Genomic DNA, 15,666 nt, shown 5'->3' with positions numbered 1-15,666 from the left:
ACAAAGGTGTCGCAAACAAAGGTGATGCTGGGTCACAAGCTTCCCACCATTATCTTCCTTCCTGGTCCTCTCAAAGATTCACTGTGTTTGTACACTTCCCAACTGAGCTACTTAAAAGTGTGGCATCCAGAGTCATGGATTTGCATCTTCTGATACACACGAAGATCAGAAGAAGCTTGAGAATCTGAGAGCCTGGCAAGTCCTCCCTGTGACCCATAAGAGGCCAAGGATTACGGAAATCCCACCAGAGAATAGAACCTGGCAGCCTCTGGCTACCAGGAGTCTCTTTGCAAGCGTGGAAGGGGCTAGGGTGGACCGTTCCACAGCTCTCACCAATTGTCTCCTCTCCTTTCCGTTGGAGCCCTTGGGGGAGAGCTGCGTTCATTACTTAACAACTGGGCAGCTCAAAGGCTTCTTTGCAGCTCAGTGGGGGCAGGTCCCTGCTGCAGAGGGGGAGGGGCAGCTGCACAGGGAAGGCCTGTTCAGACCAGGCCCTTCTACAGCCTGATCTGCAATGCAAATGCTTGCAAGAACCTCCCCTTCCCTCCCTGGAAGAGACAGCATGAAGACACCTTGAAGGGGCTGCAGTTTGGTATGCTTACAGCTTTTGAAATATTTACAGCTTTATCTTCATACGGCTAAAACCAATTTTCCAGATGGTCTTTTCCTTGCTTGCCGTGTTCAGGGTTCATAGATAAGGAAAGTGATTTTATTTTACAAGTGACCTGTGAATGTTGTTCAGCTCTGGCTTTGTGTTCATTTAATGCCGCATCATTAAATAGGTCTCTTAAAGCTACACACGCCTAGAGAATGGTATTTGTATTGCACAACCTCAGGGCTCTGTGGACCTCCGTCAGTCACTAAAGGATCCTGTTTTCAGGAAGTCGACTGGCTGGAGCAACTCTGTGCCTGCCAAACCCATAGAAAACACTCACTAAATGATGTTCTTACTGCGGAGGAAGCTCTGTGTCAGGTGACAAGTGGATAAATACCAAGGTCCAGCCGGAATGAGGAGGCAGTCAAGACCAGGGAATGGGCCAGACCGAACACAGATATGAAAACCAAGGGCGTAGGCCACTCCCATTTCCCAGGTGACATTTAAACCAAAGGACAGCCAGTCAGTAGGTATCACAAAACAGGGGATATCTAACCAAAAGTAACCTAACAAAGGCATATCCTCACTCCTGATCTGTGTGCTACTGTGTCATTCAGACTGGCTAACCACCTGCCAGCTACTCCTCGAGCATCCAAACACATCTTTGTTCCTCCTATTCTCCTGTCTTGATGGGTTCTTTCACCAGCCTTTGACCTTAACTCCTCTTTCACTCGAGCCCTTGTCTAAGTGGAGTTCACCTAAGCTCTAGTCCTTGTAAGCCTCCGCAAGGCCAGTGTGTCTGAGTATCTGCCCAGTGTAGTCTTGTTCTGACACCTACTTTCTCTACCTTTTTGCACTGGTGACCAGAACACCTCAGCATGCCAGGCTAGCTGGGAAACTCCATCCCCGAACTCCAGCAGCTCCACATATAATACCCACCCCTGCACAACCAAGAAAGAGACATGTGAAGGCTAGAGAAGGATTCAGGCCATGACACCGGCACACCACAGGAAGATCCTCAGGGTACAAACACAAACTTTAGTTTTTTTATAGACGAACTAGGTGTGCGAAGTAACTGAACAGTCCTGGTCAAAGTATGACTGGGCAGATGGTAATTCAGTCCTGGCTTTGGGAGGGAATGGGGAGACCATGTTGTTCTCATCACTGTCGCCAGGTGAGAACTGTCTGTCATTCCTCAGTGATGGTTTCAGTCCCTTATACCATAATCATGTCACACGCTGGTCCTGTCCTTCCCCAAACCCAAGTTGATTATAAAATGAGAAAATGGCTGAGAGCCGAGACACACACAAAACAGAGCAGGGACGCTCCGCTCTTCTGCTTTGGGTTCACCTGCGGGCCCCGCAGAGCCGCTGTTGAGCACTGCTTAGTGAGGCAGTGACTTGAGGCAGGCCTGGAGAATCCTTTCCCAGCAAGTTTCCAGAAGACACACGCCTGATCCAGAAGCCACGTCTTGAAAAACACTTCTGCCCACGTGATCCATCTCTGCATGACCTTGCCTTGTCCCTCCCAGATCTCAGTCCATGGAGACCTGAGTCCCCAGTAGCTGGCCATCCCCACGGTGAGGACACACTCCATGTGCACAGCCCACTTCCTCTCCCCCACGTGATACTCGCCCCTCCTCCTCTGGCACTTTCCTCCCTTTCTTTCCTTTCTCCTTCTGTCTCCAGGTCACAGCAATCCTCTTTCCACCAGTCACCACTACAACAAAAACAAACAAAGCAAAAGCAAAAAGGCCTGTTATTCCTTAAGGTAGGACTTGTTTTGGTTTGGTGTTGTTGTTGTTGTTTTAATATTCCCTGCCTCCTGGCACTCAGCCTCCCTGAGGATGGGGGATGGGGCTTCCCTGGGCCTCCTTGGTTACCTAGCAACACCTCCTTGTCTCCTCTCAGACAAGTCATCACCCCTGCCACGATGCCAGCCGAGACACACACAGCCCCACTAGAGCTCCCTGCTCAGAAGGCCTGCAGCTCATTAGCACTGTGAGGAGTGGCTTGCAATGGGCAGGTTCCCCCATCCCTTGCCCTGATTAAGCCTGGGGCGTTTCTATCAGGGCTGGGTGAAAAATGACACCCGTATTCTGCATGAACTTTCCATTTTAACACTCCATTCTCTCCTGGAGGCTTTACAATAAGGGTGTTTTCTATTCTCATGTAAAATCCTTCCATGAAAGAAGGTATTTTGCTTAACACCTTCAGGCCTCCCACTAACCACCTTTGTTCCTTCTCTAAATGTTCTTGGATTACATGCTCTGATCCTACACTTGGTAAACGACTTTATCACAGAAAATAAAGGTGCCTCCAGTCAGTCAGGCATAGGAGAGGACATGGGTAGAAGCTTCTGGATGAACTGAGGAAGTCTCACTCTGTTACCCTGAAAGAAACCCTAGAATTGGAGAAGAGGTAGAGAAAAAAACAGACTTGACAATGGTAAGTTATCAGGATGTCCAAGAGAAAGCATAATGCTACAGCAGAAAATCGTTAGCTCCAGCTTATAAATGGCAGGCCACCACGTAAGGGACCATACTGACAGCGTAAGTTTTCAACCCCAGGACTGCAAACCCCAGGAGTTTTACATCGCGGGCCCAGCCATGCACTCATATGCCAACCCAAGAGACATGGCGAAGGGCAGAGAAAGGAGACAATAGCATGGCACACATGCCACAGGAAGACAGCACTCAGCCGTCCGGCCATCTTCAGGAAGCACGCATGAGCTATGGATTTTAAGTAGACAGAGGACAGGGGACAGGGAAAGAGAGGTATGCCTTATGTAATTACAAATGAGTCCTGGTGATAGCCTGGTTATCTCCTCTCAGTCCTCGTTTGGAGAAGGGTCACTCCAGAAAGGTGGTGAATGCTTCCTCACCTGAGAGCAGCTGTGGGAGGCCGGGTCACGGGTGTGCTCTGGTGGCCAGCAAGTGGTGTGGCAGCTCACGGTGTCAGGATTGGTTAATGGTTATCTCAATCCTTGTTCTGCAAGCATGTGCAGAAGACGTGGGCGTTTTTGGATAAAGCAATTGGTTCCCGTGAGATGATGACTCCTGCTCCAAGTTGCCGGAGATTGCTGCAGCTCCGTGATTGTCGGCGGTCCATAGCAAAAGGCCCCTGCTGCTCCGGGTAGTGTCAGTCTTCATCATGAGGGTGGCAGCCTTCAGTTCCATCCTCCTTGGAGCTCAAGGTGACAGCAAGGAGACTGCAGAGAATGACTGAGACACATACAAAACGGAGGCTGGGATGCCAAACTTCTCTCCTGGTTTTAGTTAATGTGTGGGCCCAAGTAAGGAGTTGGTGCTTTTTTAGCAAACACAGCTCAAGTACCTGTCTGGTTCTTTTGTGGTAGGAGGCAGCACCCACTTCAGAGGTGATGGGACCATTGCAACAACTCAGCCTAGGCCGAGCGAGAATGGGGACCCCTTCCTTCCCGCACCAGTGACTGCCCACAGGCAGTAACATGGTTCTCAGGAGCAGACAAAGGCCCTACCATTCATGGTCCTAGGAGGAAGAGGACAGTCATACGCTGTGAGTCTGTTGCATATCTTCTTCTCGTTATCTGTGCGTTTGATTTTTGTTGTCAGAACTCTTTCCTTGAAGACTGTTGACCACAGACTTCAGGAGGGAAGAGGAGGGCAGTGTGCAGGGCAAAGCACTGTTGCTGCTGGTGGGGGAGGGAGCAACAGGGGTGTGGAGGCTGGGGATACTCAGAGCAATGAACCAAACATCTCGCTTGCCAGCCTTGGCCTGAGGACTCAGGGTGCACAGCTCTCAGAAGCGCTGTGGAGAGACGGAAATGCAGAAGCTCAGCACATTCTTCGCTGCAGAACTCGGGTCTGAGAGGGCAGCAAGCAGTCTTAGTATTCCAGCCCAGCCCTGCCGGTGTGGCCTGAGGCCACTCTCCTCACCATGGCACAATGCCCCCAGATTGTTCCAGAAACTTGACATCACTTCTCTCCAACAGAAAATAAAAAGCATGGTATAAAAAAAAAATCCTCCTTTATCTGGGCACCAGTGGCTCACACTTGTAATCCTAGCTACAGGAGGCTGAGATCTGAGGATTGCGATCTCTTGCCAGCCTGGGCAAGAAAGTCCATGAGACTTTTCTCTCCAATGAACTACCAGAAAACCAGAAGTGGTGCTGTGGCTCAAAGTGGTACAGCACAAGCCTTGAACTGAAGAGCTCAGGGACGGAAGAGCCCAGGCCCAGAGTTCAAACCCCACAACTGACCCCAGAAGTATCTTCCTTTGTGTGTGTATGTGCGTGCAAATGTGTGCATGCACACACTGGACCTGGGGCTTGAACTCAGGACCTAGTGCTGTCCTTGAGCTTTATTGTTAAAGACTAATGCTCTACCACTTGAGCCACAGATTCTACAATGGCTTTTTGGTGGTTAATTGGAGATAAGCGTCTCAGGGACTTTCCTTTTTGGGCTGACTTCAAACCACAATCCTCAGTAGCTACCCAATCCTGGGTAGCTAGGATTACAGGCAGAGCCACCAGCACCTAGCTAGTACTCCTCTTTTAAGAAAGAAAGAATGAATGAATGAAAGAAAGAAAGAAAGAAAGAAAGGAAGGAAGGAAGGAAGAAAGGAAGGAAGGAAGGAAGGAAAGAAGGAAGGAAGGAAGGAAGGAAAGAAGGAAGGAAGGAAGGAAGGAAGGAAGGAAGGAAGGAAGGAAGGAAGGAAGGAAGGGAGGGAGGAAGGAATCAGCCAGGAAAAAGAAAATCAAGTTGGAGGACAGACTTGGCTACATAATAAGATCCTGTCTCCACAAACAAAAACCTTCCAAGTTCAAATCTTTGAAAATGTACATTTTGGGAATAGGGACCTGGGCTTGTAACTCCAGCTGATAGAGAGATAGATCCAGATTCAAAGCCAGTCTAGGCAAAGACAGGAGACCAGATGCAAGTGCTTGCCTACCAAAGCCTTGAGTTCAATCCACACTACCATCAAAGTAAAAATGAAACATCATTTGCAATTGTTTCTCTTTGTACAGCACTTTAAATAGACCCCCACACACACACACAAAACAAGAAACAAAGAAAGTAGTAAGATATGCAATTGTGATTCAAAATCAGCCAAGCAGCAAAGTCCAGGACATTCTTATTTCCATTTACCAAAAAGCCAGAAGTAGAGGCTCAAGTAGAAGAGAGCTAGCCTTGAGCACAAAAGCTCAGGAACAGTGCTCAGACCTTGAGTTCAAGCCCCAAGACACGGGGCGGGGGGTGGGGGGAGAGAGAGAGAAAGAAAGAGAGAGAGAGAGAGAGAGAGAGAGAGAGAGAGAGAGAGAGAGAGAGAGAGAGAGCTCTATGCAAAGCATTGTGCAGCAATCACAGAGAAACATTATGCATCCTTGGAGACAGGATTTTATGGAACTCCCAGATTTTTCTCTGAGGTTGTTGGAGTCTTCACCGATTTTCAGTTAAGGAATGGGGTCGTGTCTGTTAAACCAATTGTAACTGTTTGCTCCACGATGTGATTTTACAACATTTCAGCTTCGAACAGAATGTCTTCAATAAACATAAAGCAGACTGACACATCCCAGATTTCTACAGTTTATTTTACACCAAGAAATTACACTTAAGAGATTTCCAGACACACAGGCTATAAATGAAAATTCAACAGGAAGTTTCTTTCACTTCCTCTCGGTCTGACCTATATTCTAAAACTATGCAAGTGGGCCATGCCCAGGAACTTCTCCTCTTGCTGTCATTATTCACGCTATGATTGCTAACAATGTGCTTTTGCTCCTTTGTGACTCTGAAGACATTGGGCAGACTTCATATAGCCTTAGGTGAAAGGCCGGCATCTGTTAGAGGCGGGTCCACACGGCTCTAGATTCCCTGTGCCTGGGGAGTCATGGGGCTGGTATTTGACCCGGGACAGATACTCCATGTTTATCCATAAACACAGTAAGCTTTGAGTTTCAGAGAGGCTTCAGTAGTTTTCCATGAAAAGAGGCTTTCCTAAACTCTGTACAACTGGAAGCTTACATGTCAAATTTCTTGGATGTGTCTCCCCAGGACCCATTCCACACACATGCCATGCCTACTGGAATTTTTTCTTCTGTACCATTTTTTAAAATCTAGACACAGATTATTAAATTGATTTCTGCAATTTAGAAGTCACTACAAAAGGACTTTTCTTAGACCATATGGGTGTAGGGTCAAACATAACACAATTGATACCCAGGATTTAAAATGAGGACTATTGCTTGATTTTTACCTCCAAAAGACAGGCATTCACATCCTTACAAAGTAGCGAATCAGAGTCGCTCTCTGAGTACACAGCCTCCCTCACCACTGACGTCTTCAGAAAACAGTCAGCATGCAGACAGCACCAAGCTCCATGCTCCATGCCTGCCTGGCTGTCCTCTGGGCCAACGCGGCTGACAGCCGGCAAAGCCGCGATGAGGAGAAGGCGCTTTCCTTTCCTAGTCTACTCTTTCTTCTTTTCTTCCTCTCTTTTTATCTTTTTCCTTATTGTATTTTTTTATTATCTTGCCCTCCTTTTTTCTCTTTCCTCATTCTTTAATTCAGTGAACGAGTTTTGGCTAAGCCCGCCGCACACCCTGCCTAGAGAGTTTAGAATGCTAGGGAAGGAGTCACACACTGGGCACGCACATGAGGTGTCAGTCACTCCTCTCCACAGCAACCAACGTGGCAAAATCCACAAGCATGGGATGCGGAGACACCAAGTGAAAACAAGTACAATTTCTCCTGTACATTTACACCATTTTGCCGGAAGATTTCTTTTTCATATTGACAAAATGAGAAAATACATGTCTGAGGCTGGAGGTGTGGTTCAAGCGGTAGAGGCCCTGAATTCAATCCCAGAAGTCGCCCTCCCCCCAAAAAATGTCTTTGGTTTTATTTTTCAGTAGTTTCCAATGCTCCAGGTCAGCTATCTATGAGTGCTTGTAGATACTCACACACACACACACACACACACACACACACACACACACACACACACACACACACACACGGGGTGGGAGGACTCTTTCCACCAGATGTCCACATAACTGTGGCCAGGTTATATACTACTAGTTACACTTTCCAGTAACTTGGACATCTAAGTTTAGGTCCTGTGTGTGGTAAAATCTCCCAGGAGCCCCCAGATGGCCTTGTAAAGACAAGGCTGCCCCGGAGACTGTGAGTGGCAGCCATTACACTACTGTGAATCTCACAAAGGCATGTTTGCGAGAGCAGCAAAAGGGGGATTGGATACTGGTGCAATGAGCTCCTCCCTTCCATCTCTGCTCACCCCCCACCCCGCCCCACATGCGGACGTGCCGGGTCCCACTCCACCGCCCAAGGTCCCCAACCCCGCTTCCTTCTCACTCCAACCATGCTTTATGATCTACTTATTCAGTATATTGTGTTAAATATGTCGATAGGTTTAATATCGTGGTAGCTGGTTGTTGCATTGATCTCACACACCTCCACACACTGAAAGGAAACCCCACTCAAACAGGAAGTTTATCTATTTGCTATAAACCAACATATACTGATAGATGGGTTAATTAGCTGTCCCAGGTCTGTTTTATGCAGACTAGATGATTTATTTTTATTTTTTGCCAGTCCTGGGGCTTGAACTCAGGGCCTGGCCACTGACCCTGAGCTTCTTTTGCTCAAGGCGAGCACGCTACCACTTAAGCCACAGCGCCACTTCCAGCTTTTTTTGTGTATGTGGTACTGAGAAATCGAACCCAGGGCTTCATGCATGCTAGGCAAGCACTCTACCACTGAGCCACATTCCCAGCCCAGACTAGACAATGTCTAAGAGCCACACCTACTAAGTTTAGGGGCCTGTGAAGTACAAAGCCAAGGGGGCTGCAGCTGCCAAGGGCCCACTTACCCATGTCACCCCATGGCTGATGGCAGACGGGTGAGAGAGGGGGAGAGAGAGGGGAGGAGGAGGAGGAGGAGGAAGGAGGAGGGGGAGGAGGAGGAGGAAGAGGAGAAGGAGGAAGAGGAGGAGATTGAAAGAGATTGATAAAGGGGAATACATATCCTTTTATTAAGAACCTGCTCTTACAAAAATGACATTCACTTATTTGTGAGGGAAAAGCACTTGTGATCTGATCACCTATTAAAGGTGCCACTTCCGAACACTGTCATGCTATGGTTCATGGGATTATGTTTCTATTCCATGAAATCTTGGGTGGGGATGGGCCGTGTTGAAGCCACGGCCTTGGATAAGAAAGAGACCGGATCAGCACAGTGCAGGGGCGAGGTGAGGTTTCAGACTTGACTTGCTGGGGCTCGGCCCTCACCCTCAGCACATCGCCACGGCTCGTTTTGACCCGAAGAAGAGAGATGCTTCTAGAAGCAGTTACTGATAACATTCGCCAGCAAATCTTGCACAGCATTCCCTCACACCCTCGTCCCACCCTCTGGTGACAGTAAGCCAGGCTGCCTCCATCTACCCTGCGCTCAGGACTCGAGACTCTGCTTCTCACACACAGATTCGCCGCCCTCGTCATCTTCAGTCCCCCTTCCTGGACACGCTGTCTGTGCTGAAACCCACTTCTGCCTGTCAAGATCAAGCTAGGTGGTGCACGCTCACCGTCCCAGCTAGCTGGAAAGTGTAAGCAGGAGGAATGTGGTCTATGGGATCCCTATCTCCGAAACAAGCTGAAAGCAACATGGTTGTGAACATGGCTCAAGGGGCAGGGCACCGGCCCCCCACGTGCAAGGGCCTGAGTTCAAACACCGACATCACCCAAAAAGGAAAATGAGTTAAGATGGAAATGTGGTCTGGGTCCTCCCCCCGCACCCCTGCCCGGCCGCACCCCTGCCCGGCCGCACCCCTGCCCGGCCGCACCCCTGCCCGGCCGCACCCCTGCCTGGCCGCACCCCTGCCCGGCCGCACCCCTGCCCGGCCGCACCCCTGCCTGGCCGCACCCCTGCCCGGCCGCACCCCTGCCCGGCCGCACCCCTGCCCGGCCGCACCCCTGCCTGGCTGCACCCCTGCCCGGCCACACCCCGTGCCAGGCCCGAGATGGTTTCTGTCCCATCCCTGGGCTGTCCTTGTACAGCGCTGCATGGCCGACGCTCTGGTTTGGACTGTTTTATCTCTAGGCAATGTCCCTACAGGTGCCCTCCGTCTGTCCGTCCATCTGTCTGTCCGGCCTCCCCTCTGCAGAGGGGTCTGGGCCTCCTCTCGCCCACCTGGCGTCGGTGGCTTTTTAAGACAGTGTTCTCCTCCAGCTCTGGCCCTGGCTGCCTCTCTGGGCCGCGTGAGCCTGTCCACGGGCGCTGACCTCAGGAAACCTCCCGGGCGGCTCGCCGAGCTGCCAGACTCATCTCACATCACCTCCACCCGCCCTGCGGGGACCCTCCAGAAGACAGGCTGGGGTCTCTGAAGGCTGCACACCCTGCACACACACACACACACACACACACACACACACACATACACACACACACACACATGCACGCACTCACACAGACACACACACGCACTCACACACAGACACCCAGACACACACACACACATACACACACGCACACATACACACACACACGCACACACGCACGCACGCGCACACACACACCACCCCTTCTAAATCCCACACTGTAACCCTGAGGTTTGCAGATTTCCTGGGGGTTGAGCTTTGGCGTCCTCTGGTGGTAGGAATTAATGGTCTCTCATTCTCAGTCAGTTAATACTGACTGACTGACAACCCAACTAGCAAATGGATACTGTACAGGACTTTTCTCCTTATGGAGAAACAGACTTTTTCCCTCACAGTTAAAAGACATCAGCTAGAGTTTTGTGTAATTAGCCAGTCCTATATATTCATAATGCTCATAATTTCTGAAGACTTTGGAGCTAGTTTGTGGAGTGTTCCATTTGTGTGTGTGTGTGTGTGTGTGTGTGTGTGTGTGTGTGTGTGTGTGTGTGTGTGTGAAATACTAAATTCCACCTGTGTCTACTCCCACACTGTTCTCCTCAGATAGCCATGATTTGATTTGATTTTTTGACTGAGGCTTGTTTTATCACTTGGCTTTTTCCACTCAAGACTGGTGTTCTATCATGTAAGCCACACCTCCACTTCCAGCTTTTTGCAGGTTCACTGGAGATAAGCCTCTCTTAGATTTGTCTGTCCAGGTTGGCTTCCAACCAGGATCCTTAGATCTCAGCCTCCTGTGTACCTAGGATTACAGAGGTGAGCCACCGGCCCCTGGCTTTGCAGTGGTTATATTGATTGTCATGCATAACCTGCAGGGCTTTCCCAAAGCTCTTAAACCCTTATTGTGATTGAACAGCACCATTGTGACTCTTAACAAACCCATACATTAAAAGGTAGCACTCGGGCTGTTTATAAATGAGAAGTTATGGGTCTGGCTGCCCGGCTGCCAGCAGACTCAGTCTATCTCAGAGCGTGGGAGATGTTGACCCCACACCACACTGTTTTTGACTTGAATTCCCTGTGTGTGGGACCACCAGACCATCCACCCGCGCCCCCCCCACGCATGTCCACTCCTACACAGTCACATTAAGCAGGTTTGAGAAGGCGTAAATAAAATTTCCCTTCTCACTGATTACACAATCATTTCAGGATAACTTACCAGACTGTCTGGCTGATGTTCAAAGTATCAAATTGGGCCTGTGCACATTTTAGTTTGAGAGTTTCCTGACCTAGACTATTTTGTCAAGTAAACAAACTGCTATTTACAAGAACTGAACACTGGTTTCTTTTCCAAATCAAAGGCCGCTTTCACAGCGTAAACAACCACCCTCTGGGTTGATTTGTCTTGTACCTTCGGAGTGTCGCTCTCCTACCAGCCCAAAGCCATCTGGATATTCCCCTGGGACTCCAATGTCCCTGGTCTGTATAAGTTAGGACATAGGTCACAAACGTTTTCTAGAAGACACAACTGTCAGCACCATATCATATGCGATCAACGTTTTACAGATGTGGTGTCTGGTTTTCCTGATGATAGGGATTAAATCCAGTTCTTTATGCTTGCTGAGCAAGTATTCTACCTTTAAGCTACAACTCCAGCCATTTTGCTTTTCTTTTTGGAAGATGGAGTGGGGTGGAGGGGGTGACGTTTTGGTTTCTCTGGTTTTTGGTGTGTGTGTGTGTGTGTGTGTGTGTGTGTGTGTGTGTGTGTGTGTGTGTGTGTGTGTGTGTGTGTGCGTGTGTAGAATTGGGGTAAGGAGGAAAATACATTGGAATGGAGCAGGGTGTGAGGTTTGGAGAGGCATAATGGTTGGGTGTAGAGTCTAGAGTCAGACTGCCCAGGTGAGAACAAGAATGGCCATTCACTAGTACTGTGTACTTGGAGGGAGATAGAGAAGTTCAAATACTAGGTTCTTGGATGCCAATAAGAGCATGAAGACGCAGACAGAGAAGAGACATAGGAAAGGATTCAGGGTTGTAATTTTAGATAGGGTAGTGGGGAAAACATCCATGAGAGAAGGAGTTGCCTATCTGGTTGAATATCTAGGAGAAGAGTATTTCAGATAAGATGAAAATCAGTGCAAAGGCCCTGAGACAGGAAGAACCAAGAGGTCATTATGACCAGGGGGAGTCTGAAGGAAGGAGACCAAATCCTGAACAACTACTGTGGCCAATCACACCACATTCTTGTTCTGTTTCACAGCATTAGCAGCTGCAGGAGGGAAATTGCTCCCACAAACTCCTTCAGAAGGTTGTAAACTTCTACTACTGAAGAGTCTAGGCATCTCAGTAATGAGACAACAATCTGACAAGTGAAAAAAAATTCCCTACACTCCACCATCTTGAATGTCTGTTGCAACACGCCAAACATCCAGTTCAGTCAGTCAGTGAGGTAACACAGCCAGACTGAGCCATTTGTTGTTAGCGGGAGAGCCGGGGAGGAGGCCGGGGAGGAGGCCGGGGAGGAGGCCGGGGAGGAGGCCGGTAGGATTCTCTACTCTACCTGAAGCCGTAGCCACGGGAGGTTCTGTACAGTAGTCAGTGATAATGAATGGTTAAATTCGAGACGTGAAGAGTGTTTTTGGTGGACATTGTTTCTGTGTCTCTCCAGCCAGAACATCCCAGGCTTCACTCGTCTGTGGCCACAACTACAATGTCATCGATTTTAATATCCAAATCTCCAGCACACAGCCTCTGCCAGCTTGACTTCACAATTCCCCTCCTTTCAACACACGTGAGACTCCACAAGGTGGGCGTTTACAACAGACGTTGTATGTTTGGTACAAAGGGAATCTCAACCCTTTCCCCAGAGAAGCCACTCAGAGCCGCAGCAACTCTCCACCCACCCAAGCCAGCGGCACATCTGGTGCCTTTGGACCTCTGTGTCTCTGTCTCTCTGTCTCTCTGTGTCTGTGTCTCTCTGTGTCTGTGTCTGTGTCTCTCTGTGTCTGTCTCTGTCTCTGTCTCTCTCTCTTTCTCTCTCTTTTTCTGGGAAAAGCCTCATCTTTCTGCCAATAAGAATACACGTTGCCGGGCACCAGTGGCTCACACCTGTAATCCTAGCTACTCAGGAGGCTGAGATCTGAGCATCGAGGTTTAAAGCCAGCCCAGGCAGGAAAGTCTGTGAGACTCTTATCTCCAATAAGCCTCTAGAAAAACGGAAGTGGCGCTGTGTGCACCTTTCTCTACGCTGAGCCTTTCTGTACCCACAACGCAGCGCAGTGCGGCGAGAACATAGCTCAGCACGCCAGAGAACTTCAATCATGAGTGTCACGAGGAAGACATTTAATTTCTTTGAATACTTTTTATGTGACAGGCACTGCACAAAGCATTTTATATGTATCGGTGTGTACTTATCTAATCTCATTTAATGCACCCAGCAGAATTAGGAAGTAGATTACCCCAATTTTTACAGAAACTGAAGTTGAAGTCCAGAAAGTTTTCATTCACAAGCCAAATCAAAACCAGAAGCTCAGCCAAGTTCACCTGCAAAGCCTGAGCTCGCAATGCTTCTCGAGCTCTTGACGCTTAGACGTGAACATATCAACCCATCCTCCTCTGAGGGCAGAGCACCCCTTCACGGCGCAGGACAGGATCAAAGGTTTCCTTCCAAGACTACAATTTGCTCTGTGTTGCAGGAAGTTCAGGGGGAAGCAAACCCTCCCCACGTCTGCTCCGTGCATGGTGAAGCCGAGAGCTACGCTCCGCCCCCGTGCACAGGGAGCTGCTGGGGCACGTTTGGCTTCTCGTTGATGCGATGCTCAGGTGAGTGTAGACTTCTTGCCTCGGGAGACCTCGCTTCCCTTCAGACGCCTCATCTGACTGGAAACACCATGTCGCTGCTGTGGCCTCTAAGGTGAGTCTCGTGCGCACTGGGCCCTGCCCGGGAGACCCGCCGCACTTGATTCTTAGCTGTGCCTCCTCCTAAGAGTCAGGCACCCTCCTCCCTCCTCCCCCTTCCCTCCTCCCTCCTCCCCCTTCCCTCCTCCCTCCTCCCTCCTCCCTCCTCCTTCCAGGGCTTCCTCTTCCACATCTAGAAGGCCAGGGGCACGCCTGTTTCCGGGGCCGTTCTTGGGAAAGATTCTCTATCTGTTCATGATGATTTGTCTCCCAGCCATGAGTATGGTTCGATTTCCCACCACATAATTTCACTCAAAAGGAGCTCAGAAGTGAAAAGTAAAATGGCCACTGAAACTTTCGTTACAGTACGTGCCTAATGGCTAGTTTTAAATACAATCTCTTCAAAGTTTTATTTGTTTAGGTTTTTTTCCTATTGAATGATTGGAACTATTTGATGGCTTAAGTGAAATTTCACTTTAGACTTACATTGGTTTTTAGCTGACAAAAAAGCCTTCATTTGTATAATAACAGTAAAAAATGTTTAAGTCTCCCCTCCCCCCACTCCCCGCCCCCTGCAGGTCCTCGGCTTGAATTCAGGGTCTGGTGCCATCCTTGGGCTCATTATTGCACAAGGCTAGAGTTCTATCACTTGAGCCACAGCACTACACCCAGCTTTCTCTGTGATTAATTGGAGCTAATTGTCTCACAGACTTTCCTGCCTGGGCTGGCTTTGTGATTCTCTGATCTCAGCCTCCTGAGTAGCTAGAATTACAGGTGTGAGTCACCGCACCTGGCTTGAGTCTTCATTTTTAATTCATCTTGTTGTCTAAAGGAAACATCAAATTCAAGTCTGAAGAAAGGCAATTGTAACAAGTGCCTCCTTTTCAACATACCTGCACAAGACTATGTTTAAAATCAGCTGTGCTGTTAACCTTCACAGAACGAGACCGATCAGGAAAACTGAGACAGCATCCCAGAAAGCCACAAGCAGCATCAAGAATCCTTCCAGAACTCTGCACAGTGGATCCAATTCATGCGCCTCCCATTTTATAGGAGACTAAGTAGGAGATCTGGTCTCCCCGTTTCTTTGCCCCATCCCTCATGCATAATGCATTAGTAAAATCAAATATACATCCTGACCCTCGTGCACATTGTGGTGTGAATTAATGTAAAATCAAATGATTTGAAAGTGGGATGGACTTATATCTCACTGGAAGCTCAGTCATTTTCATCAACTAAAATACCTGCATTGTGCTATCTCACTTTCTGGCCACAAGATTGTGGGCATTGAATCTGGCAAGTGAAGTGATAGGCCACGCCCTGCCCCCCCATCCCCGCCCCCCTCCCCTCACCCCCAGGCTGCGTGTAATACTTACCAGAACTAAGCAGCTGGAAAGCAAGCCCGCCCCTTGGGGAATGGCCAGCCAATGAGACATGGCATTAATGATGTCATGCCTTTTCTCCCTGGAGTGTCCTTGTGAAATGGAGATAGATAATAATACTCTGCTCCAGGAGTTTGTGGATTCCTTCTGCCTGAGCAACTCCAGGCGGGCAGAGCGCAGATGTCATTGATCTCAGGAGCTGCCGTGAGCTTCACATGGTCTCAGGACAGAGCCCAAAGCAAAAGATAACTACACTGGTCTCAGAACAGGCGCAGACTTGGCTGTAGGTTTGCCAGTCTCTGAGCCGGTGGGGGTGTTGGGCAGCTTGCAGTGATGCCAGGCAGGGAAACCTCGCATCAGCACAGGGGGCAGTGCCCTCCAGGGAAGGGCCGGCTTCTGGGTGCAGCCCAGCCGCTCCTC

General features: G+C 49.2%; 1 long non-coding RNA gene across 3 annotated transcripts; it reads left to right on the top strand.

Annotated features, from left to right (window-relative positions):
* The first annotated feature begins 2,191 nt into the window (after nt 1–2,191).
* LOC138826838 (uncharacterized) lies at nt 2,192–15,004 on the top strand. Of its 3 annotated transcripts, none has more exons than XR_011371871.1 (5): nt 2,192–2,365; nt 3,953–4,131; nt 12,636–12,773; nt 13,663–13,880; nt 14,697–15,004. It is a non-coding gene; the product is annotated as an uncharacterized lncRNA (long non-coding RNA). The 3 variants fall into 3 exon arrangements; XR_011371872.1 differs by lacking the exon at nt 2,192–2,365 and adding an exon at nt 3,650–3,790; XR_011371873.1 differs by lacking the exons at nt 2,192–2,365; nt 3,953–4,131 and adding an exon at nt 12,234–12,416.
* The last annotated feature ends 662 nt before the right edge of the window (nt 15,005–15,666 follow it).

This window comes from Dipodomys merriami, unplaced genomic scaffold (genome assembly GCF_024711535.1).
Source record: "Dipodomys merriami isolate MVZ:Mamm:240054 unplaced genomic scaffold, mDipMer1.0.p SCAF_15, whole genome shotgun sequence".
NCBI classification, from domain to species: Eukaryota; Metazoa; Chordata; class Mammalia; order Rodentia; family Heteromyidae; genus Dipodomys; species Dipodomys merriami.
Note: the sequence above shows the minus strand (reverse complement) of the source record. Positions and strands in the feature narration are given on the sequence as shown.